Below are 6,851 nucleotides of genomic sequence, written 5' to 3' on the forward strand. Positions count from 1 at the left end.
GACTTTATGTAAAATTAAGTTAACTTCATTTAGTTACTACACCCAGTCTTATCATTGACCTTGTTCTTTTTTTCACACCAGTTCGCATGGCCTGCGAAATGGTGGTACATTCCTTCATCTTTATTGCCCACGCTAACCTTATAGCGTCTGCATCTTGGGTGTGGTATAATACCCACCGTAACTTAGATGTTCGGGTTAGTTTCCGTTTTAGCAGTCGTGTGTAGTTGTTGCTCTTTGCGTTCCCTACTATCGTGTAGAACCCTAATAACAAGTGTTGGAGAAATAAACAATTCGTGCCAAGACTCACCGTACGCACTGTGTCCTCTTATACATCGCCGCTCCCCACTGCCAGTCCAACCCATGCTTCCAGACCCAACGCCACGGCACTCACCGTCACAAACAAGGCGTAAACATGTCATCAAATCCAGCGTAAGTAACCTTCAATCTAACCTTGGTAGCTGTCCTACCTTTTGTTCTTTTCATATCCGAGCAGCCGACGTGACTTGCTAACGGATCTTAACAAACATGACCGTAAACCACCCACACAATCCGAAATACTACTTTTAATTGTACTTACACTATTTTATGCATTTATCGCTCTGTTTGCGTGCAATCAAATCAGTCACGTCAGACGTGGCTGAATAATTATTGCATTATACTACAAACGAATATTGGTTTTTGTTGATTTATATTTAAGTTTACCCTTTATCCCAAAAACCACTATCATTTTATGAATCAGTGGAATAAAAAACACAATTTTCAGTACTTGTTATTGGTTTTAAATAAAAAGATCAAGACTTAATTTAAGATCTAAACTGTGAATCAAACGAAAATTCAAGAAGTACCATTACACGACAGGAGAATCATCCTTGCTTATACTACAAACGGAAACTTGTTTTTCTGGATTTATATTTATGTTTACCCTTCAACCCAAAAACCACTGTCATTTTATGAATCAGTGGAATAAAACACACAATGTTCAGTACTGTGTATTGGTTTTAATAAAAATATTACGACTTAACTTAAGATCTAAACTGTGAATCAAACAACCATTAAAAAGGTACCATTACACGACAGGAGAGTCACCCTTGCTTATACTACAAACGGGAACTTGTTTTTGTTGATTTATATTTATGTTTACCCTTCATCCCGAAAATCACTGTCATTTTATGAATCAGTGGAATAAAACACACAATGTTCAGTACTTTTTATTGGTTTTGAATAAAAATATCATGACTTAATTTCAGATCTAAACTGTGAATCAAACGAAAATTCAAGAGGTACCATTACACGACAGGAGAGTCATCCTTGCTTATACTACAAACAGAACCTTGTTTTTGTTGATTTATATTTAATTTTATCCTTCATCCCGAAAACCACTGTCATTTTGGAGTAAACTGCCGCTGCCACTTCCGAACCACTGTCAGTGGAATAAAACACACAATGTTTAATACTTGTTATTGGTTTTGAATAAAAATATCATGCCTTAATTTAAGATCTAAACTGTGAATCAAACGACCATTGAAGAGGTACCATTATACGACAGGAGAGTCATTCTTGCTTATACTACTAACGGAAACTTGTTTTTGTTGATTGATATTGATGTTTACCCTACATCCCGAAAATCACTGTTATTTTATGAATCAGTGGAATAAAACACACAATGTTCAGTACTTGTCATTGGTTTTGAATAAAAATTCCATGACTAAATTTTAAATCTCAACTGTAAATCAAACGAAAAATCAAGAGGTGCCATTACACGACAAGAGAGTCATCCTTGCTTAAACTACAAACGGATAATGGTTTTTGTTGATTTATATTTATGTTTACCCTTCATCCAGAAAACCACTGTCATTTTATGAATCAGTGGAATAAAACACACAATGTTCAGTACTTGTTATTGGTTTTAAATAAAAATATCATGACTTAATTTAAGATCTATACTGTGAATCAAACGAAAATTCAAGAAGTACCATTACACGACAGGAGAATCATCCTTGGTTATACTACAAACGCGAACTTGTTTTTGTTGATTTAGTTTTGTTATCGTCGATACCTTGACAGGGCCGTCGATTGTTCATTCCGTTTTCGTCCGTCACATTTTCAATCGTCGATACCTTTATAGGGCCTTCGATTGTTAATTCCGTTTTTGTCCGTCTTATTTTCAATCGTCGATACCTTTACAGGGCCGTCGATTGTTAATTCAGTTTTCGTCCGTCTTCCATATTTTCAATCATCGATGCCTTTACAGGGCCGTAGATTGTTCATTCCGTTTTCGTCCGTCAAATTTTCAATCGTTGATACCTTTACAGGGCTGTCGATTGTTAATTCCGTTTCCATCCGTCATATTTTCAATCTTCGATACCTTTTCAGGGCCGTCGATTGTTAATTCCGTTTACACCCGTCTTCCATATTTTCAATCGTCGATACCTTTACAGGGCCGACGATTGTTAATTTTCGTCCATCATATTTTTACAATCGTCGATACCTTTACAGGGCCGTCGATTGTTAATTTTCGTCCACCATGTTTTTACAATCGTCAATACCTTTACAGGGCCGTCGATTGTTCATTTCGTTTTCGTCAGTCTCTTGCCTATACAATCGTCGATACCTTTACAGGGCCGTCGATTGTTCATTTCGTTTTTCGTTTGTGCACATTTACAATCGTCGATACCTTTACAGGGCTGTCTATTGTTCATTTCGTTTTCGCTTGAGAACATTCACAATTGTCGAAACCTTTACAGGGCCATCGATTGTTAATTTAATTTCGCCCGTCTTTCTTATTCTCAATCTTCGATACCTTTACAAGGCCGTCGATTGTCAATTTAGTCTTTGTCTGTCGTTTAAATTTCCATCGTCGATACCTTTACAGGGCCGTCGATTGATAATACACTTTATCCATTTTGTGTACTGTTCATCGTCGATACCTTGTCAGGGCCGTCGATTATACAGTGGGGATTCGCAAAAACTCTAAGTTACCGAAAACTTATTTACCTAGCGAAATGTCTCAACCACGGACACCTGACGGCAGCACAACTAGTATGCCAGATATTGGTATTCCGGTTCATCGTAACAGAAATGATACTGGAGTTGGCAGCCAAAGTCGATCATCAGATTCCAGAAGTCAGAGTCCAGAATATCCCTTACACCGGAAAAACGACTTCGAGCAATTGAGGTGGCATGGGTCGAACGAGACACATTAGTCGTTATCCTTGAGCAACAGTGTCGTGAGATAGAGCAGTTGATTAGTAACCATGGTCGCCGTTCCATATTAAAACACCTGAAGACACAAATCCATAGCCGCTTGGAGCAAGTGCGAAATGCCCATTTCTTGTACAATCAATGATTATGGGAAGCTAACAAGCCGATGACGGATGCCTATACTTATATTATAGGCATTGAATTTCGTGTCCGAGGAGCATCACCACAGGTGAACCATTACCTTTGTGATCGACGTGATTCGCCAGTTTCTACTGTCAGTCGTGCTACTCTTAGCCAAGCTGATGAAGACTCTTTCGTTACGGCAGATGAATATCATTACGATCAGTAACCGCAAACGCATTATCCGGTGCCATTTCGTCCAATGGTTAGGACTATCAATCGATATACCTCTCGAACTGTATCAGCGATTGGGAGCCCGCCATCGTCTGAGTATAATCCTAGACCACAACAATCACGGAGAGGTAGTCCACCACCTCCTTTAATGCCATCGTTCAGCAGCGATGATTGGATTAACAGGCGTACACCTCCACCAAGGGGAGCTTCAGCGGGGTTCAGCCCAAATTGGCTAATGAATGCGTTACCACAGATAAAGATCACGCCATTCAATGGTGATCCAAAGGAATGGCAAACCTTCATCTCTTCCTTTAGGGACATGATCTATAATGTGGTACCATCAGACGCTCAACGCCATGCTTTCTTAAAGCAGTTGCTCACAACAGAAGTTCGTTCTTACATAGCCGAATACTTGTACAATCACCATTACGAATACCGTCCACTTATTATGATGCCTTAGTAGAACTGAAGAAGCGATATGGTCAACCACAAGTGGTTGCTCGGAGCCATTTGATGGCTCTTATGAATCTTCCATCGATCCGAGATGATGATTCAGAGGCACTAGCCAAGCTCAACCGAACTCTTCATGGAGCCATGCATGCCCTGAGGACCGGCGGATATGAGCAAGACTTGGAATCTGGAATGACTCTGGAACACGTCGTCTCCCGTTTACCTCCGTGAATGAGAAGTAGCTGGGACGTGAAAGTGTATCGGATGACCCCAACACGAGCTACTCTCAAGGATCTAGCAAAATGGATAGACGAGATGGTGATGGGTGAATTGATGACCAGCTCCACAGAAGGAAAAGAAAGCGGGAAGTGCTAAGCTTTCCACCAAACCAACTCCTTTCTTTGGGAAAGGTCCTGTTGTTTTTCACACCTCCACATCTCCACCAGTCAAGAAACCACAGCAAAGTCCTTCCTCTGAGAGAAATTCGTCATCGCTGAAGAAATACGTTATTAAGAAGTGCATTTATTGTGATAACGCTTATTCGATAAAAACCTGTTCCACATTCAAAGATCTAGATGTTACAGCTAGAGTGGAGTCGGTAAAAGAGAAACGATTATGTTTTAGGTGTCTGATTGGAACACATCGGGGAACTGAGTGTCCCACCGAAATCGTCTGCAATATTGGGAACTGTGGTCAACGGCACCACCCTCTATTGCACGGAGCGCCTCGAGTTTGTCCCGCGCATGCTTCAACCACTAAAAATGCAGGTCAGCCATCAGCAAAATCGTCTGATGGTCGCGCAATGACCATTAAAAACAGGGATACGGCTATCAACACTTCCCTAGCTATCGTTCCTGTGTTACTTCAAGCTAACGGGGGGGGGGAAATAGAAACTTTCGCTTTTCTAGATCCAGGAGCGACCGTTAATTTAATTCGAGAGGATGTAGCTAAACAGCTCAAATGCAAAGGGAATGCAAGGAATGTATCCTTTGACTCGTTTCACGACCAAGACCCACAGTTTCAATCAACTACGGTTAGTCTGACTGTGAAGGCTCGTAATAGATCTTTCGAATCGGATTTAAAGCAGGTCTCTACTGTGCCGACTCAGTACCTAAAGTTACCATACCCACCGAAGGAATTAATGGAGATCCGAAGTCGTTACCCTCATCTCAAAGACGTAGAACTGGTTGATGTTGGGGAACCAACCATTCTTATTGGAGTGGGAAACCAATGGCTGCACCTACGTCTCGATGAAAGAATACCTCCTGTTGGAACCGACGCTCCCTTTGGTTTATTGAAGCCATTTGGTTGGACTTGCGTTGGCGATCTAACATAAGGAACGCAGCAACATGATTCAACGGTTTGTGGTTCAAACTAACCCTTGCTGACGGTGCAAAAACTCTGCTACCATGTACAAGAATCACCGACGGAAGCATTACTTTTGCGTCAAGTCGAGAAATTGTGAAAAACGGAAAGCTTTCCAATTGTAACTCCGGCTCAACCGCAAGAATCAACCGAGGATAAACTAGCGAAGAAGAAATTCGATGCAACTATTCAATTCGACGGAACCAGGTATGAAGTTGGTCTACCATGGGTTTCAGATGATATCGCATTACCCGACAATTACAATAGTGCATTGCGTCGACTTTTTTCTATCGAAAACTAATTCGTTCACAATTTAAATTCTGCTGAGAGATACAAAGCCGTAATCGATGACTATGTGGCAAAAAGATTCACGCGGCCTCTCAAAGAAAGTGATTGAAGGGGACCTTTGGGAGAAGGTGGTACCTTCCCAATCATGGAGTCGTAAATCCTCGAAAACCCGAAAAGGTTAGGGTGGTCTTCGACGCTTCGGCAAAGTTTCAGGGAATTGCAATCAACGAAGTGCTCTTAGAGGGTCACAATCTCATCAATGACATAGGTGCTACCCTTCTACTCTTCAGAGAAAAATCGGTGTCCCTATCTGGGGATATTCAACAAATGTTTCTTCAAGTTGGCGTGAAGAAAGAAGACCGTTCCGCCCTACGATTTCTGTGGCATCCACCTGGTTCTTGAAAAAGACCCACCGTATATGAGATACAGCGACAAATCTTTGGATCGGTCTCATCCCCTTTCATCTGTTCTCAAGTGCTCCGACATATTGCTGACCTACATCGTGAAGAATTTCCGGAAGCTGCTGAACAAGTCTAGAAGAACTTCTATGTAGATAACCTTCAGGATTCTTTTTAAACCGAAGAGGAGGCTAGTCGAGCGGTCAAAGATTCTACAGCATTGCTAAAAAAGGGAGGATTCCATCTGAACCAATGGCTCTCTTCATCTCGACGGGTATTGTCACGTTTACCAGAAGTTGATCGTAATCAGCCTCGCCTGAATTTGGATCTAGAAGATTTGCCCACGGAGAGAACCTTAGGTGTTTTATATGACAGCGAAAGTGACAGCTTCATCTTTGATGTTAAAACTGACGTCGAAGCTAGTACTGAGCGTCGGATCTTGAGTGCTGTGTCCACTTTGTATGACCCACTGGGGTTTTTATTACCAGTGATCCTTAGCGCCAAAAGAATTCTACAAGAATTGTGGCTTGTCGGTGTTGACTTGGATGACCAAGTTCCCAAAGTAATTCAACACCAGTGGAACAAGTGAACTACTAATCTTAGCCAGCTCGAATCGTTCAAGATCCCACGAGCTTTAACTTCGTCTAGTGACTTCCAAGACATTCAGCTGCATGCCTTTTGCGATGCATACACCGTTGGGTTTGGCTCTTTGGTATATATACGAGTAAGCTATCGCAATAATATTGTCACGAGCGATCACTGGGTAACACTATTTATTAGGGGGTTTTCGATCAA

At 41.4% G+C, this 6,851-nt stretch overlaps 1 pseudogene; it reads left to right on the forward strand.

The window, feature by feature from the left end:
* Nucleotides 1-3,002: 3,002 nt before the first annotated feature.
* Nucleotides 3,003-4,236, forward strand: LOC123467732 (annotated as a pseudogene).
* Nucleotides 4,237-6,851: the final 2,615 nt, after the last annotated feature.

This window comes from Daphnia magna, unplaced genomic scaffold, assembly GCF_020631705.1.
Source record: "Daphnia magna isolate NIES unplaced genomic scaffold, ASM2063170v1.1 Dm_contigs217, whole genome shotgun sequence".
Taxonomy (NCBI): domain Eukaryota; kingdom Metazoa; phylum Arthropoda; class Branchiopoda; order Diplostraca; family Daphniidae; genus Daphnia; species Daphnia magna.